Consider the following 25,399-nt stretch of genomic DNA (forward strand, 5'->3'; position numbering starts at 1 on the left):
TTGTGTTTTACAGCCAGCAATGAATCAACTGCATGAAACACAAGATCAATACATTTAAAAAAAATTAATTTCCACAACTCCATAAAATGAGCTTTGTACAGTGCTCTTGCTATACTATATATCTGCAGATCTAAATCCATATCAACATGTAAACATTAAAGGTCCTATAATCCTAATATAACATTAAATTAAATATGAAAGGCAACTAATAAAATTAACAAATGTAAACATGCAATCCCATAATGTTATGGAATGTTATATGTTTGAAATTAAATATTCTAGAACTACGGAAGAAACAACCTGCATACAGGAAATCTGATATGCATATAAAGGTTACTAAGTTTCTTTCAGAATATAACATTAGATATTTTATAAAGGTGAAACTGTATTTTAGGTTAAATAAAAAGAACTCATGATGTTGGCATGTTTACCTGCTTTTGAAAAAGCCTTTCAATTAGATTGTGATATTGACACCAATACGCATGGCGCTGAAGAGGACGTCTATTACACAGTATGACATACACACATTCTTAATTTGTTTAATTTTTCCATTGTTTTGAAATGCTATCTCCACTTTCACCCTTCACAACTGATACTACACCCTCATTATCCACTCTCTTCCCCCTCATTCTCCACTTTCCCTTACTCCCATTTATTCTCTATTGGTCCATGCCCTACCGTCTTACTTTGTGGTTCTCTCCCTAACTTCTGTTTCTCACCTCACTTTCTTACTTCCTTCAATTTCTACACTCCTCCTTTGCTATGCAACTGCATTATGCCCCTGCCAACTCCCCAGCCCACCCCCACACACCAGTGACCCTGCCAACATCATTCACTCACACTCCATTCTATCCCTCTTTCCTATGACCTTTAGAGCGCCAGATCTGTGTGTAAATTAGCCCCATCCATGACCACTTCATCTCTCTCATTTTCTTTGCTGTAAATGAAACCTGGCTCTACCTATCTGACTCCACATCTCCTCCTGCCCTCTATTTTTCCCCCACACCTCTTGACCTAGGAATCTCTCTCCCACTGAATCCTCCTTCTCTTCCTTTGAGGTCCAGTTTATTCACCTTTTCCACCAAATTCACCTTTGAGTGGCAGTCATCTACCATCCCCCTAAACCCTTCTCCCACTTCCTAGATAACTTTGCCACCTGGCTCCCCCAATTTCACTCCTCTGACCTTCCTTCCCTCATCCTGGGGGACTTCAACATTCTGATATATAATCCCACTGAAGCTGCTGTCTACAAACTTCTTTTGCTCTTTTGAACCTCCTCCCTCACCCATTCCAGTGGTCACTATCTTGATTCAGGATACTCCCACCACTATGACTTCTCTATGGATTCAGTTTATGCCCCCATCTCTACACTTCCCTGCACTGAGAAGGCTCTATCGCTATTCAATCCCACCCCAACTTCTGCCCTGGACTTCATATCCCCAGCTAATACTCTTACCAACCTGAACTTTGCAAACTCACACACTATCTCCAAAAATGTTTTTTCCCTGCTGAGCACCACTGAAGAAAGTCACGCTTTCATGCTGACTTACTCCACTTAAAATTCACCCTTTCCTCCTATAACTCCACACTATCTCCAAACAATCTAAAGTATCTAATTTCCTCCCAGTTTCCAACCAATGATGTGTCTTCATTAACTTCAACACCCTCCTGTGCCTCTTCCCTTATTATCATTCCTTGCTGTACATAACATTTCCACCCATTTTGCATTTAAAATTGATGTTTTCCACCAGGATATACAGTATGTTCCAGTCTCATCCCTATCTGTCTCCAAAGGCCTGCTCACCCTTTTTGCCTTTTTCGCTGCTACTGGGGATGAAATCCATGCCCTACTCTCATCATCTCCTCCTTCCACCTGCCCCCTCAACCCCATTCCCTCTTGTCTCCTACATTCCCTCTCCTTGTTTGGAGATCTTAACAGCTCACTTGACCTTCAATACTACCGCTACACTGATGACACCCCAATTGACCTCTCTTCCCTGACCTCTCTCCTTCTATCCTCTATTGTGCCTCTGGCATCTCATGGATGTCCCACCACCTTCTGAAATATAACATGAACTCACTGTGTCATCCTCATATAGGATCCCCTAGCCTCCCCTCTCTCTATTTGTTAATAAATTCATCCTATCCTCTGTAACCTAACTACACTGACTGGGAGTAATCTTCTCCCCCCAGTCCTTTACTCTCCATATCCAGTTTATCCCCCATTTCACCTCCACAATATTTCTAGAATCAGGTGCTTTCTCACTATGGACACCACCAAAATTCTCATCCATGCACTGGTCATTTCCCATCTGGACTTCAACAACCTTATCCTTTCTAGCCTTCCTCTCACCTGCATCTCACCACTTTAATCTATACCTAATGATGCCCATCTCATTTACCTCTCCCAATGTTCTGTGTTGGCCTCGCCTCTCTTCCAACTGCTTTACTGGTTCCCCATCCACTTAAAGTAGTTTTCAAACTCCTCACCCCCACATATAAAGCACTCCTATATCTCCAACCTCATTTCTATCCACACTCCCTGACCACCTCTCCATTCTCCCACTGATTACCATCTCACCACAAATCAGATCACTTCCTTTCACTCTTCAAGTCTTCTCTTTTGCTGTGCCTCTGCTCTGGAATTCACTTACTATTTCTATATATCTATCTGTACTCCATCTTAAACTTGCCTTAAGGCTTACATCTTCATAAAAGCCTATCAGCCCTACTCATAATTATATACTTTACACCTCTGAAAACTCACCTACCCTTTTTCCCAGTTCACCCTCCTTATTACACTCCTCCCTTTAGTCTGTAAGCTCTTATGGGAAAAACACTTTTCCAAGTTTGCTTCTAATCCCTCCCAACCCCCACTAGCAACTCTGATGCTGTGTGTCTGCCACTTGTTGGTTCTTTCCTCCTCCTCCTCCTCCTCCTCCTCCTCCTCCTAGCATATTTTTATTACTAGCTTTCATTTGCCATAATTAGATGCTCTACCTGTCCCCTCAACTTCTCCACGTATCCCACCCTATGTTTGAATGTATCTTTGTTTATATAGTTGTCCTATATATTGTTGTTGGGTTTTATTGTACGGCACTGTGTATACCTTGTAGCACCCTTTAAATAAAAGATGACTATAATAATAATATTAATAATAATAATAATAATAATAATAAAAAACTAAAGTTATAACAGCTAGATAATGTCAGTAATGTGCAAATGTGTTTTGCAACAAGTACATAAGTTTCAAACCATGTGCAGTTGTCACAGTAAAGATACATTTTCAATAGTCACAGAAAGAGCCTGCACAGGTGGCCAAGAACCCACTAATACAAGGGGGCAAATGTATTAAAGTGAGAGTTTTTAGAATTGGAGATGTTGCCCGTAGCAACCAATCAGATTCTACTTAACATTTAATTAGCACCTTCTAGAAGATAATAGCTAGATTTGATTGGTTGCTATGAGCAACATCTACACTTCTAAAAACTCTCACTTTAGTAAATTTACCCCAAGATGTTTTACCATAGACACAACTATGAATTAAAAGATTAAAAGATCTCCAATAATTAGATCAACACCAACTGGCAGACAGGCAATAGGACATCAGGTACAAAAAGTTGACTGGCACAAAAGGTCATCACAGAAATGTCGACATGGTTGAAGATTGGCAGGCACAAAAAGTCAACATATTCAAAAGCTCAACATTGGAATGGTCAACAAAAAAATGGTCAACACATTATTTTTGTTATCTAACCCTAATCATCTCCCTAACCATCCCCTTGGTGTCTAACCCCAACCCTCCCTCCAGGTGCTTAACCATAATCATCAGGGTAAGCGCCTAACCCTAGCCCTCCCTTCTACAGCCTAACCCTAACCCTCCAATGAGCACCTAACCCTAATAGTTGGTGTCTACCTAGACACTGGTGTTCTTTTTATTGTAGATCTATTGATTGAAAACCATTTTAATTGACCCCTCTAACTCTCTCCCTTCCACCAGATTCATGCAACTTATCACACATTCCCAAAAATTCATCATGCATCCTTGCACATATCTATGCAGGCAGCCATCACTTTCTTGTAGCACACATCTTCCTTATTCTTCTTATTCGCCACTATTTCAGGGTATCTCCTTGACATTCAGGGAGAGTCAGCAAGAATTGGTTTTGGAACTCTGGCACTAAATAAAAATGAAAAAAAAATACAGTACGTCCGAACAAAGCAATAAACATAATTTAGAATTACTATTATATAAATAAGATAATAACAAATGCAAAGTTTCAGTCACATTTCATCAGTTCTGTAAGAATAGATCATGATATATCTGAAGTGGTCACTAATTGGTGATTATGAATCCTGTTAGTCGGACCAGGAGTGCACTGTACATTTTGTTTTTTTAAATAGTTTTTCACCAGTCATGCTCACATTATCAGTAACAAACTATCCTCACCCCTATTAATAATTATACAAAAATTCCAATGTTTGGTTTTGCTCGCTAGTTTAATAAAATTATTCTAAAGATAATTTTACTTTATAGAAAATACAAAACCAACTAAACATAAAAATTAATTAATTAATTTACATATAGAAGTATAAAGGTAAAATGCAATGTTCAATCTTACAACAGCTTTCCTCTGCAGCACACGATGTGTGAGGACACATTGGTATGCTGCAGTGGAAAGATGCCCAGTGTGTGAGGACACATCGGTAACTGCAGTGGAAAGATGCCCAGTGTGTGAGGACACATCGGTAACTGCAGTGAAAAGGTGCCCAGTGAGTCCTCACACACTGGGTGTCTTTACGTCATATGGTGCAACTGAGATGCCCTGAGAGGAGTAGTGTGCCATCATTTACTTAAAACATTGCGATTTTTAGCACTGTACATGCATGGCATAACATACACAGCCAGTGTCGGACTGGGGCATGAAGGGCCCACCAGGGAATGCAGTGGTAGGGGCTCAAGCTAAGGGGTGTGGCCAACCACAACAGATCGACTTGGCCAAACATTAGAGAGGACATGCAATATTGGGGATAGAGGTGTGTCAGGACCACCCACTTTGATTGGTAGAAGGGCTCATCTTGAAGCAAATCAAGCACCCATGTTCATCCATGATCCTGCTCCACACCTAGAAGAGGGAGTGGGGCCCTCAGGCAGTAGGGCCCACCGGGGATTTCCCCTGTACCCCTGTGGGCCAGTTGATCATAGCTGCTGTACGCAGCTATGATCAACTATGGGCTTTTCAGAGTTGTATACAACTCAGTGAAATCTATACTTGCAACTGAAGGGCTGTGATTGGGTGGCAATGAGTGTTCACCTATAATGGGGGCGTGTAACTGGTGACCAACGCGCAATCTACACTAGCCCCTTAATGGTAAAGAAAATGAATAGTTAAAGAGCAATGTGGTAAGGTGAGCTGTGTTCAGGGACGCCGAGAGGGGGAGATGGGTACTAATTACCCCAGGCCCGGGCTTGCTGGAAGGGCCCGGCAGGGGCCAGGTCCTACACCGCCTTAGTTAAGCTGAACATCGGACTTATATACTACAACACAATAGGGGTACCTTATCTTTGGGGTAGGAGCATAATAAGATATGCTCTACCAGGAGTGTAACTATATGTTCATTCCATTAATATAATATCACAGCCCATATTAATCCTTTTTCTAAGAAAACTCTCTAATTTTCTCCCTATCTTTAAGCAGGTTACATTTCTAATGAAAAGAATGAATCACTAATTTTTCTTTCAGATCCCTATAAAACAGCAACACCACACTAGAGATGTGGCAACACACCAATTTTTTTTCTCTCTCCTACAGACGTAAAATGTTTACAATTCCAACATTAGTTTCATTACCTTATCTTTTTGTCTATTAGCAATATTTGCTTAGTAAAGATTTTGCTAAATTAATTTTTAAACATTGAACTTTTACTTTCAGTAAAGGTGAAATACAATGGCCTAGATTACTAACATGCAACATTAGTGTCCCTTGCCATGTACTAGTGGTTGTTTTCATTTTACGTGCAACCTTCAAGCTTTGCATCTTCATAGTGGTTGCAACAATAAAGGCACACTTGCTGTGGTATATTATGGCTAAAACTTTCTTATGAACATAAAGACTGATGACCAAAACCTTAAAAAAATAATAGTAGTCTAAATAAAACAGAATTGTACGAATGTTTGTTATTTACAAAAGTGCAAAAATGTGGCCAGGATTGCGAATGTCTAAATGAAACACTTGTATTACTACTAGGATTGTGATATCTGCAGAAAGTGTCAAATTTTCTTGGGATTTCCTTGCTGAATGATGGATAGGCGCAATCTCAGTATGTATAATAATAATAATAGGATTCATTATGCTATGCCGATGTTCATGCAATTGAATGATTTTTTTGCTACTGCACATGTGCGTAATACTGAGGAAAGTCTTCCTGCGCACATGCAAGCTGTAGTTTTATATGGCATTCACAATGCCTCCGTGATTGCAAGCCCACTGAGATTCATGGTTGTTCCTGGGTGGAGTCAGGCAGGTGGCCAAAAGTGCTAGCAAAAGGAGGCCGGTACGTGGGTGTGTTATGAGAGCTCCAGGGGTGTGTCTGCAATTGCGGCTGCATTCCCAATGGCAGAACCACAGTCTCAGTGGTCATTTCTAAAGAAAATGTTGACCTGAATACTGCGGAGCTCAGGACTTACTGGAGGGGGTTGATTCAATAGTTATTTTAGGCATGCTAATCAATCACCACCCAATGTAGCTATTCAATTGTTTTAGGTGCCCTTTAATTATCGCCCTTATCACTCCTAAGTAGAAAGTAGAACTGGTTTAGCTATGTAAAAATGACTAAACCAATCTGAAGTCCTGGTTAGGGATCCCAAACAGCAGTTTTCTGCTCACCACCTCAGGAGAGTAAGATCAGAAATGCTGGCACCAGCGGCTATCGCACCCAAACAGAACAACAATTAAATTGTTTCATCAGTGCCCATTAGTCAGAGCTGCTGGCAAAAATAACTGAATCCCCTTTAGGAATCTATGTGCATCCGATGTTGTGCTGATGGTGGTGCGTTCTCAACCCCTGGAGTATCTGCACACAACGCAGATAGGGGAAGTGGGTGCAGCAACATTTGCGCAGTCCATCGCAGGTGTGGAGGATGTTAGCAGGAATTAGCATATTTTCGCACATATACTGTGAGTGCGCAGCTGCGAAACCAATAGTGTACAACTCTGGATCAGGTCCTATGTCCCTTATTACACTTAAACGCAGAATAAACATGTGTTTTACTCAGGACAAGTTATTAAAAGGAGAATCAAGGCATGGGGGTCTATTCATCATCTCTTCATTTTTACAAAAGCTGGAGAAAATTAACATTTTCACCTGCAATTGTAAACATTAAGTTATCGGGCCATTCATCAAGAAGGTAAAGCAGCAGATACCACAGATATCTCCTACTTACCTTCCTTTTGCGGAATGGCTGCTGTCCCCATACACTAGTATAGGGACAGAATTCATCAAGCTCAGAAAATACAATATTTTCGGAGTTTGACTGCGGAAGCATTCACCATCTTCAGATGGCTCTTGCTCTTGCTCTAGATTCGCAACCCGCTCCTTCCCTAAGGGAAGGAAGTCCGGGTTGGAAGAGGGATCCTTCCGGATCCCTCCGCCTCTGTCCAGCTCCTTCTGCCAGACGTCGGGACTCTTGTGCGCATGCGTGACCTGTAGGACTGTTTCGAAAGATTTGACATCACCTGCGCCGGAGTAATGATGAATTGCTCCGGCAGCCGCGGCGAGTTAGAATGTTAATTATCGGGGTCCATGAATAGGCCTCATGGAGAGAGCAATATTATAAATGACTGGTAGTAATCTTATGCTTTCAGTGGAATGCAATTTGTACCACCCAGGAACATTTATGTCATAAACTGCACTTACATGCATAATAATACATATTTAGTAAACTAAAATAAATCTTTAAGTGGGATCTTTAATAAAGGCACTCCTGATGTATCCTCAGTCTTATCCCTTAATAATATAAGAGAAAACGTTATACTTTCTACACTGTATGAAACTTTTCTGGGAAATCCCTGGAGGAGAGGTCCCAGTGGGACATTCTGGAGGGGTTGTGGTTACATATTCAGCATCCTTATGGTCCCTCACCATTGCGCAGTCCTGTAAATCACATTACAGCAGGTGGGTAGTTGGAAGTTTAATGAGCTTATTGACCTGAAACACTTTCTAAAGCTCCTGCAACACCCACTCCTCTGTGAAAGTGGGCAGCATGCAAGAGTTTGATCTACTCTCCAACTAAGATATTAATTATTTTTAACCTTTTTCACTGGTTAAAGTGGTATTATTTGCTGCAATACAGTAGTTCATTTGATAACAACTGCATGTAAGCTGAATTTATCAGCACTACTTTTGAAGTAATATGCTAAACTAACGTTGTTGACAGGAAGGTAATATTTTCATTTTCATAGTAAACTAGTAAATACTACTGTCTCAAGGGTTATGTTACCAAATTTTGCCGTTTTATGGAATGGACCCGTTCGCCGCCCCCTCCCCGCTTCCAATCAGCAGCAGCCTGTCAATCAGGCTGCGGTTTAGGGGGCACTATGTGTGATCACTCAAGACACGTCCAGCACATGCACAGAATGGGTCATGCACAGGTGCCCCACAATTTGTATGTAAACCATTGGGTTAGCATACAAATCAGAATCAGGCTCTTAGGGCTCTATTTACTACAATCCGCATATTGAATGCGGATTGTAGTGTGATATTACCGAGTGAATTCGCATTGCGAATTCAGGCAATATCACAGGGATTTACTATAAATCCCTTGCAGGGACAGAGCTTGCGATAAAGCTCTGTCCCTGCGGATCCCATCCGCACTCTAGTCGCGGTATTTTCGGGAAAAATACCGCGACTAAGAGCCCACGCATGCGCCGACCGACCACCGCTACTACCCCCACCAACGCTAAGCCCCGCCCCCTGGTGCTAAGCCCCGCCCCCCACGATCACGGACCCCCGCGACCCCCCCGCTCCCTCCATTACACTTACCTGCATCCTCCTGGCCTCCGGTGATCTTCTCCAGGCTTCCCGATCAGGTGATCTCCCATACTGCACTGGGGCCCGATCACCTGATGACCGGGCCCCAGTGCACTGTGGGAGACCAGCTGACCGGAGAGGAGCCATCACCAGAGGCCCGATCACCGGTCCCTGGATTCAGGTAAGTAAAAAAAAAAATGTTTAATTTTTTTTTTATTTTTTTTACAGCAATCAGCTTGCGGTCTGCTTAGACCACAGAGCTGATTACTGGTACCGGCTCCCGCCTCTGCTCTCCCCGTTAGAGCAGAGTGGGAGCCCGGTAACCGGGGGAGACCCTGGATAATTATCACAGGGCTTCCCCCGGTATATTTTTACAATTTATTTTTAGTAACTATGGTCAGATCACATTTCCCATTACAATTATGGGAAATGCGATCTACTTTACTAAAAATAAGTGATACTGGGGGTTGGAGTAGAATTTTACTAATTCTACTCCAATTGCCCTGTAATAACTACAGGTGAAACTAAAATAATGTGAAAAGGGTGTGAAAACACCCTTTTTCATTTTATTTTAGTAAAAATAATGTTAATAAATAGAGCCCTTAATGAGCAGGATAGCTCGAGAAATTCACAAGTGATACTGCTAGGTGCTAAACCATTTCGATCAATTCGACCACTGGTTTATCGACCACTGATTTATCCAACATATGTGATTGGCAGCTAAAATATAAGAGCCGTATAAACTGAAAACTTTATCGATATTTGTTTGTTCAATTCTTAGGGATAAAATTACATATATAGTGAACAAGGACAAGGATAGTTGCTATCCTAATGGATGACCAAGGATTTTGCTAAAGCTTGCCAACCTTGGACTGTCTAGGCAACAAGGATCGCGATCTGATCTAATTATATTCTGCAGCTTTGTAGGGCCGTGACTTGCATAATACTGTGTCTAGAACATGTTGTTGTGAACAGTCTCTTACATACTTTGTCAGGGCTCTTGGGCTAACATCTCAACTTTTAATTCCCCTTCCATTTTCTCCTGATATTACTCTGTAATCGCTCTGTGATTTAATGCCTAAAATCTAATAAATTATTACATTGAAAATAAATATTTTTAACCTTTTCATTCCAAGCAAATATTCAAATACTTTTAGAAAAATAGGGAAGTTTCTAGAACAAATATTTTCAGGGAGAAGTTAAACATTAAAATTTGGGACTATACCTAGAAATTAGAGACAAATCACAGTTATAATACCTATGGTACTCAGGGAACCGAGCTCACCTGAACTTCGGGGATCCAATGGGATCTGAGACACAGCTTGAATCTCCTCCTCGGATCCTTGTTCGAGGCAAAACCTCGAGATCCTGCTGTCGGATCTTGAGGTTTTGCCACGAGCGGCCATTTTTGTAAGCCCAATTGAAGTCTATGGGCTTGCCGCTGATTGGCTGAGAGAGCTGTCTGTCACAGCTCTCAGCCAATAAGCGCTTGCTCATAGACTTCAATGGGCACAGGAAGGGGGAGAAAGATGACACCCATCCCCCTGCACTGACACCACTTCCGACACTGCCGACACCCCCACATTGCCGACACTGCTGACACCCCCGCATTTCCGACACTGCCGTCACCCTGCACTGCTGACTCTGCACTGAGGAAACCACCAGCAAACTCATACTGCCGACACTCCTGCACTGAGGACACCACTGGCACCCCCGCTCTGCCGACACTGCTGGCACCTTGCACTGAGGACACTGCCCCCCACGTACTGAGGACACTGCTGGCACCCCACACTGCCGACACCGCCAGCACCACCGCACTGAGGACACCAGCGGCACCCCCACACTGAGGACACTGCTGGCACCCTGCACTGCACTAAGGACACTGCTGGCACCCCGCACTGCTGATACCGTCAGCAGCCCCACACTGAGGACACCGCTGGCACCCTGCACTGCCCATACTGCCAGAACTCCCACACTGAGGACACTGCTGGCACTCCCGCACTGCCGACACCGCCTGCACCCCTACACTGAGGACACCGCTGGCACCCCTGCTCTGCTGACACTGCCGGCACCCTGCACTGAGGACACTGCCAGCACCCCCGCACTGCTGCCCCCCTTACTGAGGACACCATAAGCACCCCCTGCACTTCTGGCACTCCCACACTGAGGACACCCATGCACTGAGGATGCTACTGGCATTCTCGCACTGAGGACACCGCCGGCATCCCTGCACTGCCGACACCGCTGTCACAGTAAGTGCACTATTGGTAAATCCAACCCACACTGTATACAACGTGCAATGTAACCTGCACTGTTTCCGACCTGCACTGTATCCAACCTTCACTGTATCCGACCTGCACTGTATCCAACCCACACTGTATACCGCAATGTATCCGACCTGCACTGTATCCAACCACACTGTATCCCGCACTGTATCCAACACTATATCCGATCTGCACTGTATCTAACCCACAATGTATCCTGCACTGTATCCAACCCACAATGTATCCCGCACTGTATCCAACCCACAATGTATCCCGCACTGTATACAACCCACACTGTGAACCTCATTCAGAGGCGGTCACTCGGGAGCGATCGGTAGCACCCAAAGTGATCGAGAATATGCAAAACGAGCGCTCAGTCGCAACGCACATCGTAAGCGCGGAAACACCTATAACAATGAAATCACACCTCCTATCTCTACAGCCTAATTCAGAGTCGGTCGCAGGCGGCAACCTACATCAGCACGATTAAAACCTGTTACAGTGTTAATTGCCTACAAACATCGGTTGAGGCAGAAACCATCGCCTGCACTCGCAATGCTAAAGGTAGACTCTGGGCTACCTTTAGCACTACGAGCAGTAGCATCGTTATTGCAACAAGATGACGTGTGTGAGGACTCGCTCAGTAATATATGCACGCCCTTAAAACGCCCTTTTTAAGGTCAACCACGCCTGCGTCCGCACCACCACACCCCCGTTCACAAGCACCTTCCCCTGTAACTGCCCACAAATGGCACGAAATGTCAATCTCAGCTACTACCTCGTAGTAATTAACGAGCAAGAGGATTGCAGTCGGAAAGACCGGCTTGCGCATGTGCACTGCCATGTACACGCATGCGCAGTTGAAAAAAACATTGCTCACTACGACGAATCGCTCCGTGCGACCGCCTCTGAATGAGGTCCTGTATCCCACACTGTAGTCGACCTGCACTGTATCCAATCCACTGCTAGTTCTTCTCTGAGACATAACTTTTTAGTAGGGGTGTGCACCGGCCACTTTTCGTGTTTTGTGTTTTGGTTTTGGATCTGGATCTTTCTTCGTGTTTTGGATCTGGATTGGTTTTGCCAAAACCACCCTTCCGTGTTTTGGGTTCTGGGTTTTGTGTTTTGGATCTGTATTTTTTTTTAAAAAAGCATAAAAACAGCTAAAATCACAGAATTTGTAGGTTTTTCTGCTCCTATGCTATTATTAACCTCAATAACCTTAATTTCCACTCATTTCCAGTCTATTCTGAACACCTCACACCTCACAATAGTGTTTTTATGTCCAAAAGGTTGCACCGAGGTAGCTGGATGACTATGCTAAGCGACACGAGTGGGCGGCACAAACACGTGACCCATCTAGGCATGAAACTGCAGTGGCAGACAGGATGGCAGTTTGAAAAACTAGGCCCCAAACTGTACATAATGCAAAGAAAAAAAAGAGGTGCAAGATGGAATTGTCCTTGGGCCCTCCCACCCACCCTTATGTTGTATAAACAGGACATGCACACTTTAACAAACCAATCATTTCAGCGCCAGGGTCTGCCACACAACTGTGGCTGAAATGATTGGTTCGTTTGGGCCCCCACAAAACAAGCTGGCAATTAATCTGTCCCTGCACAAACTGGCTCTACGGAGGCAAGATGTCATCCTCATCCTCCTCATCCACCGATTCCTCACCCTCTTCAGTGTGTACATCCTCATCCTCACAGAGTATTAATTCGTCCCTGCTGGAACCACAGGTCCCTCTGTATGTTCTGGAGGCTGGTCTCCCTGGAAGAGTTGATAATTAATTTTGATGAACATCATCTTCTCCACATTTTGTGGAAGCAACCTCCTACGCCTTTCGCTGACAAGGTTCCCGGCTGCACTAAACACTCTTTCGGAGTACACACTGGAGGGGGGGCAACTCAGGTAAAATAGAGCCAGTTTGTACAGGGACCTCCAAATTGCTTCTTTTTCCTGCCAGTACAGGTACGGACTGTCTGACATGCCTACTTGGATGCTGTCACAGATGTAATCCTTTAACAGACAGACGCACGCTTGTCGCTGCTGCTTTGAGGATGCAAGTGCGGCTACATCCCACACAAGTCACAAACACATTAAAAAAATAGTTTTTTATTTTTTGGAGCACTTTGAGAGTTACACCACCCTTTAACAGACAGACGCACGCTTGTCGCTGCTGCTTTAAGGATGCAGGTGCGGCTACAGCCCACACATTTCACAAAGACCGAAAAAAAAAGAACAATATTTTAATTGTTTGTGTAGCACACTTTGAGGGTGTCACCACCCTTTAACAGACAGACGCACGCTTGTCGCTGCTGCTTTAAGGATGCAGGTACGGCTACAGCCCACACAATTCACAAAGACAGAAAAAAGAAGAATATTTTTATTGTTTGTGTAGCACACTTTGAGGGTGTCACCACCCTTTAACAGACAGACGCACGCTTGTCGCTGCTGCTTTGAGGATGCAAGTGCGGCTACATCGCACACAAGTCACAAACACATTAAAATTTTTATTTTATTTTTTGGAGCACTTTGAGAGTTACAACACCCTTTAACAGACAGACGCACGCTTGTCGCTGCTGCTTTAAGGATGCAGGTGCGGCTACAGCCCACACATTTCACAAAGACAGAAAAAAAAAGAACAATATTTTAATTGTTTGTGTAGCACACTTTGAGGGTGTCACCACCCTTTAACAGACAGACGCATGCTTGTCGCTGCTGCTTTGAGGATGCTGGTGGAATCTAGACGGGATTTGGAACCGAGGACACACTACCTCCATCAATTGTCTAAATCCCACTGCACTAATGGCGGATACCGGACGCACGTCTAACACCAACATAGCAGTCAAGGCCTCAGTTATACGTTTTGCTTCAGGATGACTGCTGTCGTACTTCATCCTCATCGCTAGGGACTGTTGGAGGGTCAATTGTTTAGTAAAAGTAGTGATGTTCCTACTTCCTCTCTGGGATGATGAACAACTCCCAGCAGCAGCAACAGCACTAGGAGGAAGTGGTTCTTGATCTTTCCCTATTTTATTTTTATCGGAGAAAGTTTGGTCCTCCATTTATGTTATATTGATATATACGTGCGGCTAAAGCGCACACAAACACAGAAAATATTTTTTTATTTTTGCTGGAGAGTAGTGCACTTTGTGGGTTACACCACCCTTTAAGAAATGAGCCAGCCGGCTCTTTACTTATGGGACACAGGCGCACGCTTGGCGCTGCTCCTTTGTTGATGCACGTGCAGCCACAGTGCACACAAGTCACAAACACAGAAAATATATATTTTTTTGTTTTGGAGTGTACTTTGGGGGTTACAGAACCCTTTAACGGTCAAGCCAGCCGGCCCTTTACTTATGACACAGGCGCACGCTTGGCACTACTTTGTTGATGCACGTGCGGCTACTGCGCACACAATTCACAAACACAGAAAATAATTTTTTTTTTGGTTTGGACTGGAGTGTACTTTGGGGGTTACAGCACCCTTTAACGGTCAAGCCAGCCGGCCCTTTACTTATGACACAGGCGCACGCTTGGCACTACTTTGTTGATGCACGTGCGGCTACTGCGCACACAATTCACAAACACAGAAAATAATTTTTTTTTTGGTTTGGACTGGAGTGTACTTTCGGGGGTTACAGCACCCTTAACGGTCAAGCCAGCCGGCCCTTTACTTATGACACAGGCGCACGCTTGGCACTACTTTGTTGATGCACGTGCGGCTACTGCGCACACAATTCACAAACACAGAAAATAATTTTTTTTTTGGTTTGGACTGGAGTGTACTTTGGGGGTTACAGCACCCTTTAACGGTCAAGCCAGCCGGCCCTTTACTTATGACACAGGCGCACGCTTGGCACTACTTTGTTGATGCACGTGCGGCTACTGCGCACACAATTCACAAACACAGAAAATATATAATTTTTTTAGCACTTGGGGGGAGCACCCCTGATGGAAAGAGCACCCCCTGGACAACACTACAGCACCCCTTTAGGACTGGGACACTGCACAGGACTTTGGAGTGGACACAGCCCCTATGGAGAACTGACTGCACAACACAGTCCAGCCAGCCCCTATGGACTTTGAAGTAGTGGACACAGCCCCTATTAACAACAGCAGCACAGCACAACACAGCCAGCCCCTATGGACTTTGAAGTAGTGGACAACAGCAGCACTACACTACACTACACTACACAGCCCTAACTCCCACCCTCCCTCTTCACTGTCCACAGCCGAGTGAGAAAATGGCGCCGACGCGGGTACCTTATATAGGATCCAAAACCCGCGAGACTCGGAAGGCGGGATGATGACGTTTTGCCTCGATTTCAGATCCGAGTCAGGCGGGAAAAGTTGAGCCTGACTCGGATCGGACTCGGATCGGGGGGGCTCGGGGGGGTTCGGATTTCAGAAATCCGAACCCGCTCACCCCTACTTTTTAGTGGTAACGTTTGTACTGTAGATATTTAGGGTCCTACTTACTATAATCTGCATTTACAATGTGGTTGTAGTGCGATATTTTCGCCTAAATACGAACTGCGAATTTAGGAAATATCACAGGGAGTTATGGAAAATCCCTTCCAGGGACAGAGCTTGCGATAAAGCTCTGTCCCTGCGATTTCCCTCCGCAGTCTTCTCACTGTATGTTTCACAAAAGCTACAGTGATTAGGTTCCCACACATGTGCCACCGACTCACCAACACCCCCCCCCCCCGGAATAAAGCTATGTGCGGACACAGATGCGCTCACAGCAGCTGCTATAGGCTGTCGTCTGTCTGCGACTTTATGCAATTGTCGCTACAAACTCCTTCCCTTGTGTACATCCATACGCCCAAATGTGCAAGGACTGAGATGAGCGTCTGAAAAAGCACCATCGGTAACACTACCAAAACGTGCCCCAGCCCTATGGCAGGTGCAATTTCTCCGTCTGAGTATGGCCTCCCTATGTGAGTTGCTGTGCAGCTTTCTGCCGATCCACCCGGGACACGCCTTGGATACTGCCATAAGACGCAACATCTACGTAGGGCTTTTTATCCACCCCTCTGTTACCTCCCAGTCACCACCCAGGAGCACTCTTCACTTTTCCAAATCTATACTGTGACTCTGTACGTACACAATCGAAATACATGTGCGGTGTGACTCAGACAAAAAACACTGTACCACTGTGTCTGACATTGCCCCTGCGTCCGAATCAGAGCCTCTATGTGTAATCTATACCACCATCACTTGCACCATCACATCTTGCACCAGACCTATGACAGGTGCAGTTTCTCCGTCTGACTATGGCCTTCAATGCCTGTGGCTGTGCTTCTGTCTATGCAGCCGCTTTCATTGACACGCCTACAACACTCCAATAACACGCCCACAACACTCCAATAACACGCCTACAACACTCCAATAACACGCCCACAACACTCCAATAACACGCCCACTGAGCAGACAATTTTTGTATTTCTAGACACCGCCCAGGAACAGCCATCACTTTCCACAACATTTCTGACACTGTCCATTTTTATCACATGGGCGCCTTTGTGCGCACACTATATGTAACACAGGCACTGTAGGAGATTGTAGGAATTTCAGGCCTGTGCATTTGCAAAATATCGCTCACCTACATGAACATCAGCATTGTGTCCGGTTTGTGTGCAGCTCTGAATCTGGCCCTATATGTCTAGTTTCTAGTGGCAAATAAGTATGTGAGGTTGGGGTTCTATGGTGGATTCTTAAATTCATTGGTAGTGACTGTAGTGTGAATGTATAATGCTATACAATAGGAAAGTAGTGTACTTAGAGAGGCTGAGCTCAGACAGAACTCTTGCACCAGGTATAGGGCACTCATATTGATTACAGCTACTTTCACAAGTGAATGGATAGGGGCTTTGTGGCCGCAAAGATGCAGCCAACTCTGAATATGAGCAAAGATCCATATTTATATCAGAGCACTAGATGTGCTCAAATAAAGTCCCACAGACTGTGGCTGGAGATGCTGTAGGTCTGGATTTACTGTTCAGCTAATGCTTGAGGTTGGTTGACCTGGGATGGTTATACCACCAGGACAGATCTAGTGGTTCTAATAGGTGACATTGCTCAAAACGCATAATGCTTAAGCAATCTGCCTACAGACAGTAGATAATAATAATAATAATAATAATAATAATAATAATAATAATAATAATAAAAATAACATTGTTCTGTGTGATGAATAGAACACAAAGCATTTTAAAATTAATTACACAACTCATCTGATATGAGCAGGAATTTTATAGCCTGAAGTGGTCAGCACAGGACTGGGGGAGGCACAATTACTTTGTGCCTCCTCCTCCTAATTAAATACCAGTTCTGTGCTAAAATTCTGAAGGGTCTCCAGCACCCTTAGGTGTTGGGTACCCAGGTAATGTAAAAATTGGTACCCCCAAAATGACAAATAAGTGACCTCCGTAAATCTATATTCCAGGCAATGGGAACAATATTACCCATACCCATTTTACAGATATTGTATAACTATGTAAATTTTACATTTTAAAAACACTATCAAACACACTTGTTCTCCACTCTGTAATATAATAAAATTAGCTTTATTTTAATTTCTCCCATCGTAATTGATAGTTCAATCATGCAATTTTGTAATCCAATGTGAAACCTTGCATTTTTGCAATCCTAGCATACATTTTTATATGAAAGCAAAGGGAATGGAAAAAAAAACATTATATAACAAGGACTGTTTGGATCATTGGCCCTAAATGACTGCGGGCTGATGCAGCATTGCATGTATTATCGGGAATCTGCGCATGAACAGGACCCATTCTGCGAATGTGCAGAAGGGGTCCTGCGTGATCACACACAGCCCCTTCTATGCCTCTGCCTGATTGACAGGCAGAGGCAATTATGGGAATGCCTCGGACAGGCAGAGGCATTCAGCGGGACAGTCCTGCTTTTCTGGCCGCAGTGTCCAGTAGTGGGGGGAGGGAGTTGGAGGGAGCACATACCACTGCTCTGCATAGCAGTGCAGTGTGTAAGGAGGAAAAGAACAGATGGCGTGCCTGGAGGTTGTCCAGCAGCTTGGAGAGTGCTGGGCATGCCCCCAAAGTGACTTAAACGGTGGAGCCGCGAGTCTTTGTCACTTTCTACTGAGGCCACACCCCTTTTCAATGAAGCCACGCCCCTTTATTGGACGTGCACACCAACGGTACGCGAACTGTCCCTCTTCATGGATGCAGGCAGCTTTGCACTTCCGTCCTAAGCTGAATTAGCCCCAGTGTCTTCATTTGACCAGATCAATTCTGTTGGAGCAATTTCCTCAGAGTCATATGTTTTTTTCTCTTATTCACTTTGGATTATCAATAAAGAATTAAATGGGACAACAATAGGAAATATTTTATTTTTAATAACTTTTCGGTTGTGTTTCTTTAACCACTTGTCTGGCGTAGCCGCGCCAGGCTGGGTTTTCTCTGACACAGTCGCATCTGATGCAACCGTATCAGAGGAGCCTGCCTACAACTAGTGGAGGCTAATCTTCCAGCAGCTGCCAGTCTCAGCACACCCGGCTGGCTCCTTGATTGCCACGGCAACTGCTCCAGCCTCCTCCTGCTGGCCGGACTGTGTACAGAAGGGGGACCTGAGACTGCAGGAAGACAGATAGGGGTCTATTCATAATATTAAAACTGAATTATTACTTTTCACTATATATCACATTGGTTCGATGCAATATATAGCTTTGTTAAGTAGCAATTCATGTATACTTCCCTTTCTGACGATGCGATCCGATATCCAGGGGTCTGGCATTCCTGTCTTCGGCTGCATTCCAGGGTGGGTAGCCAGGAGGTGAAGGCAGGTCCTTTCTGCGCATGCAACAGCGGCTGAGGTCAGGGAAGGCTGCAATGGCTGCTGGGACATCAAGGGGGCGGAACCAGCACCGGGTGTTGGTCAAAACAGACAGTAGACAGGGAGGTAAGTAACTTCCCTGTCAGCTTCATGACGGTGTCCAGATTACGCTATCCTGAGATGGTGAATCTGATCACACAGGAGAAGCAGAAAGCAGAGCTTTCGATCCTTTAATGAATCGCACTCACCATACTAAAGAGTGGTGATGCGATTCAGCCACGGAGCCAGAGTAATGAACTTCTCCACGGTAACCCGCTCTGTGAATTGCACCAAGCAGAGAAAAGCCCTGTTTACCGCAAACAGGACTTTTCTCTGCTCCATGAATAGACCCTATAGTCTTCCTGCAGTCCAGGCTCAAGGCGGATCAGGGACTCTACGGCTTCACTGCTCTCCCCCGATTACAGGTGCTGCGGTGGGGCTAGCTTCTCCTGAGTGATGGCAATAGCATCCTGGTCCTGGGGCTGGGCACCTACTCTGCTCCGCACATGGTAACCTGATCCTCTTATACTGCACCCTGCGCCCAACAGCCATGGTTTTATGCAGTTAAAAAAAATTATATATATTAGGGATGTGCGCCGACCCCCGTGTTTTGGTTTTGGATCTGTATCTCCTTGTGTTTTGGATCTGGATTTGGTTTTGCCAAAACCGCCCCATGCATGTTTTGGTTTTGGTCTGTATTTTGATCTGTATTTTTTCTAAAAAAAATCATAAAAACAGCTAAAATCACATAATTTGAACCTGTTTTTTTCCCTACAGTATTACTAACCTCAATACATTTTATATTCAGTAATTTCCAGTAAATTTTGACCACCTCACAGCACACAATATTGATTTCATCTAGTTTAGGGCCAAAAGGTTGCATCCAGCTAGCTGGCTGGCTAAGCTGTTCAGCTTCCAACATGGCACAGAGTGGCATTGCAGTGGTAGACAGGATGGCAGTTTAATAAACTATATGACCCCTAGGAAGTTTAATAACCAAGAATGTTTTCCTTAACTAGGTCAGAGGCCCTATGGAGTTGGAAAATGTTTATGGACTGAAGACAGGGAAAGGACGGAAGGTTTGTTTCTTTCTTAATTTATTTAGTTTAATGTTTTGAGTCTTAAAAAAAATTATGAGGGAAGATCAAGTTCCTAAAAGACATCTTCGATCTGAAGGAGGTTTTTAATTTTTATACATCTGATAGAAATGAGGTGGCCTTGCTTGTGAAGGTGCTGCTAGAACATACTGTAAACAGACATTTACTTTGTACTCAGGGAGGTTGTAAAGGATAATGGGACCAAGACTTGCTGTTTACATCAGGGGAAAGCAGCCTGTAGTTCTCCGGCTGAACTAGAACTCCCAGCATCTGTGATGTACTGGAAGTTATTTGTCAACAACAGGTGGCGTGCTTCAGGTTACCTCAGCCTGGTTTACGCACTGTATGTATCATGTAAATATCTATGTATGTGACCAATATACACAACTAATTTTTGTATTAAACGTATGGAGATGCTGTCTGTGGCCATTACAATTTCTGGACATTCATAAACTATAAAATTAAAAAAATGTCAGGCAGCAATGCCCCAAACAGCACATAATGCAAAGAAAAGAGGTGCAAGATGGAATTGTCCTTGGGCCCTCCCACCCACTCTTATGTTGTATATATGAAACAGGACATTCACAGTTTAACAAACCAATCACTTCAGCGACAAGGACTGCCACTTGTGGCTGAAATTATTGGTTTGTTTGGGCCCCCACAAAACAAGCTGCCAATGTGCAGTGGACATTGGTGGCAATGATCCCGTACACAAACTGGCATTACAAAATAGGTAAGATCAGATGTCGTCATTGGCAGCATCATCATCATCCCCATCAGTGTTTACATCCTCTTCTTCACACAATATTAATTCGTTCCCGCTGGAATCCACCATTACAGACGCATCTGTATTTTTTTGACTTTTGACTTAAATGCTGGTAAGCGTCTTACTCGTGGAATTTGTAATTCATTTTGATGAACATCATCTTTTCCACAATTTGGGGAAGTAACCTCCTACGCCGATCACTCACAAGGTTCCTGGCTGGGCTGAAAACTCTTTCAGAGTACACACTGGAGGGTGGGCAACTTAAGTTTAGCAAAGCCAGTTTGTGTAAGGGACTCCAAATTGCTTCTTTTTCCTGCCAGTAGTGAAAAGGACTTTCTGACATGCCTATATGTATGTTATCCCTAAAATAATCATCCACCATTCTCTGAATGGTGACCATATCAGACAAAGTCATGGTAGACATGTCGCTAATTGTAGGCAGTTCTTTCAGACCCAACCAGATATCATTAGGTTTTTCTGACTGATCTGCATCACCAGCAGTGGGTCTCTTAGGAAAATCTAGTTTTTTCCTGGCAGCCGCAGAAACTGAAGGAGAAGATGCTGCCGTGTCATGTGCTTCTTTCACCAGCAGCTCTTTGCATCTCTTCAGATTTGTGTCCGTCAGAAAGAAAGACACAAGGTATGACTTAAACCTAGGATCAAGTATGGTCGCCAGACTATAGTGATCTGATTTGAAGCGATTGACAACCCTTGGATCCTGGCAAAGTGAATAAAGGGCTTGATCTACAAGTCCGACATACTTAGCAGGATCACTTAGTTTCAGCTCCTCCTTCAGTTTTTCCAGCTGCTTTTGCAAAAGTCTGATTAGTGGAATGACCGGATCAAGCTGGCAGCATCTAAACTAACTTCACATGTGGCAAGTTCAAAGGATTTGAGAACCTTGCACAACATTATCTCCACTGCGCTTAACTAAGGTGCATTCCCACTCTTTTCCCTATGTCATAGGATGTTGTGTAGCCTTGGATGGCCTTTTGCTGCTCCTCCATTCGCTGAAACATATAGAGAGTAGAATTCCACCTAGTAGTTACTACCTCTTGCTTCAGCTGATGGCAGGGCAAATTCAACAGTACTTGCTGGTGCTGCAATCTTTGACATGCAGTTGTTGAATGTCGAAAATGTCATGAAATCTTTTGGGCCACCGAGAGCATCTCCTGCATGCCCCTGTAATTTTTACAAAAATGTTGCACCACCAAAATAATTGTGTGAGCAAAACATGAGACATGTTCAAATTCACACAATATTGGTGGCATTGTCAGAAATCACAAATCCTGAGGAGAGTCCAAGCGGGGTAAGCCATTTGCAATGATTTCCCTTAGTTTTTCTAAGAGGTTCTCAGTGGTATGCCTCTTAGTGAAACCAGTGATACACAGAGTAGCCTGCCTCTGAATGAGCTGGCATTTGTTAGATGCTGCTGATGTTGCTGTTTGCACTGTTGGAGGCAATACACCTACCCAGTGGGCTGTCACAGTCATGTAATCTTTAGTTTGCCCTGTCCAGCTTGTCCACATATCTGTGGTTAAGTGGACAGTGGGTACAACAGCATTTCGGGGGACACTAACTTTTTTAATGTACAGACTGGGCATTGCTGTTCTAGTGTAGTGGAATCTAGAAGGGATATGGTGGCGGGGACACAGGACCTCAAATAACTGTCTAAAACCCACTGCATTAATGGCGGATACTGGATGCACATCTAATACTAGCATAGCTGTTATGGCATCAGTAATCTGCTGTGCAAATGGGTGACTGCTTTCATACTTGTTCCCCCATGTAAAGTATTGTTTGACAGTCAATTGTTTTGTTAAACTACTAAAAGTAGTCTTCTTCCTGGTCCCCTTCTGGGATGAAGATCCACTCACAGCAGCAGCAACAGCAGTCATGCTTATGAAATTGGATGCAACAGGACTACTTCCGATCACGAATGAGGATGTTGATGATGCAGGTGCTGGTGGTGGAGATTGCAGGTGCTTGGATGTAACAGAGAGATGGGAGCAGCTAGGTGACACTGGACTGATAAGTTTTTAGCCAAAGTTTTTGAATTTTGCAAACACTTTGGAATTTGATGAATGCGCTGCAAGTGATGTAACAGGGAGACGGTTTCTAGATGGTTAAGGTCCTTACCTCTACTCACTCTTGCTTGGCAAATGTTACAGATGGCTTATCAACTGTTGTCCGGATTTGGGTGGAAATAATTCCACACATGAGAAGTGGTTTTTTTATCTTTCGCTCTGGCATGACAATGGGCTTTTTCATACCATGGGCAACAACTGTTGCCTGATTTACACAAATAACATCCTCAGCATCAACATCCTCATCATCCTTGTTAGCTCCAACTACAGAAATATCCTGCTCATCCTCCTGGTGCAATTCTCTGTCAGCATGTTGACTTGTGCTGCTCATCAACACATTTGCAGAGGGCACACAAATGGTGGAAGGAGGATCCTCTTCAAGTACAGTATTAGAAAGGTCAGGCTCACACATGACAACCACGGACACACTTGGACTCTCCTTGGGGATCTGTGACTTTTCTGAGCACACAGTTGGTTCATGTGTCTTAGCAATTTAAACATTTTTGACACTTCTACAGGGAGAAGGGCTTACATCATCATAAGATGCAGAACCACCACTCATAAATAAAGGCCAAGGCCATAATCTTTCCTTTCCACTTTGTGTAGTAAATGGCATATTGCCAATTTTTTGTTTCTCTGCAGCTAACTTAGCTTTTCATTTTTTTTTCTTTAACACTGTAAAACATTGCTTGTTTGATTTTAAATGCCCTGCCTTAAGCCCTTGGGCATCGGCCTTCATAGATGACGTTGACGGCCTTGCATCATCATCCTGACTGCTGGCAGCAGCTGCAAGACTAGTATTGTGGTTCCTGCTCTCCTCTCATTTGATCATCCTCCATATCAACAAACTTATACTGCGGTCTGACCAGCAGTGTCACCAAACAATATATTTTTTTAAAACGGGAAGAGCACCCCTGAATGAGGCAGCAGCCCCTTGATGAACAACAGACAACACCCCTTCTTTATGGACAACAAAGCATGCCTGGAGAGTGCGGTCAGATCACCTGCAGTGCAGAGTCACAAATACGTGGATGAAAAACTGCGGTCTGGCCGGCAGTGTCACCAAGCAATAATAGCGCAGCTAAGTGGCTAACGCACACACACACACACACAAAAAAAGCACTTTTATTTTTTTTACACTGGGGAAGAGCACACCTGAATGAGGCAGCAGCCCCTTGATGAACAACACAGACAGCACCCCTGTTTTATGGACAACAAAGCACCCTTGCCCAGTGCCGACAGACTACCTTCAGAGTCACAAATACGTGGACGATAAACTGCAGTCTGGCCGGCAGTGTCACCAAACAATAATAGCGCACACAAAAAAAGCACTTTTATTTTTTTTTACACTGGGGAAGAGCACCCCTGATTGACAGAGCAACCCCCCTTGACAACACAGCACCCCTTTATGGAATGCAGCCCTTGCCCATTGATGGACAGGACAACAACACAGCAGCAGCCCCAGGCCCCGACAGGACAAGATGGACAACACACTGACACAGACAGTAACTGCAACATGTTTGTTCAGGTTACCATCCACACTCGGAGTGAAAATGGTGCAGATCACCGGGACCTTTATAGAATCCAAAACCCGTGAGAATCCGACAGCGGGAGGATGACGTTTCGCCTTGTTTTGAGAGCCAAGTCAGGCGGGAAAACTCGAGCTGGTCTTGGATCCGACTCGGAATTGCAATGTGCGGGTGGGTCTGGTTCTCTGAGCACTGGTCCCGCTCATCTCTAATATATATATATATATATATATATATATCTATCCATGGACCTAGAAACATGAAAATCGGGGAGTATATTCCTTCCATGACGTACAGTAGGTGCCCATTAAGAAGGGACTTTTTGAAATTTCGACTCCTAAGGGGGTGAAAAGGGCTAAAATCTCTCCTACCCCGGTGCAATATCCTGCCTGACTGTCTCATCGTGGCTGTAGCACAGTTCATATTCAAACACCAACTGTCATCCCGAGTGCTGGCAAACATCACTGGCAGTTGGTGTGGTTCCCCTATTTGAATAGTGAAGGAAGGAAATGTGTTACTACCTAGGTTTAGGGAGGGGAGTGTCAAATTTGTTACTACGTTGTGAAGGAAGGGAATGTGTTACAACATGGACGAGGGAGGGGAATGTGTTACTACAGGGGTGAGTGGGGGTAATGTGTTACTACAGAGGTGAGGGATTGGAATGTGTTAGTACACAGGTGAGGGAGGATAATGTCTTACTAAAGCAGTTATGCATTACTATAGAGGTGAAAGATTGATGTCTTAGTGGAGTGGTGAGATG

The sequence above is a fragment of the Taudactylus pleione genome, unplaced genomic scaffold (assembly GCF_031769625.1).
Source record: "Taudactylus pleione unplaced genomic scaffold, aTauple2 ptg000454l, whole genome shotgun sequence".
In the NCBI taxonomy this organism is placed as follows: domain Eukaryota; kingdom Metazoa; phylum Chordata; class Amphibia; order Anura; family Myobatrachidae; genus Taudactylus; species Taudactylus pleione.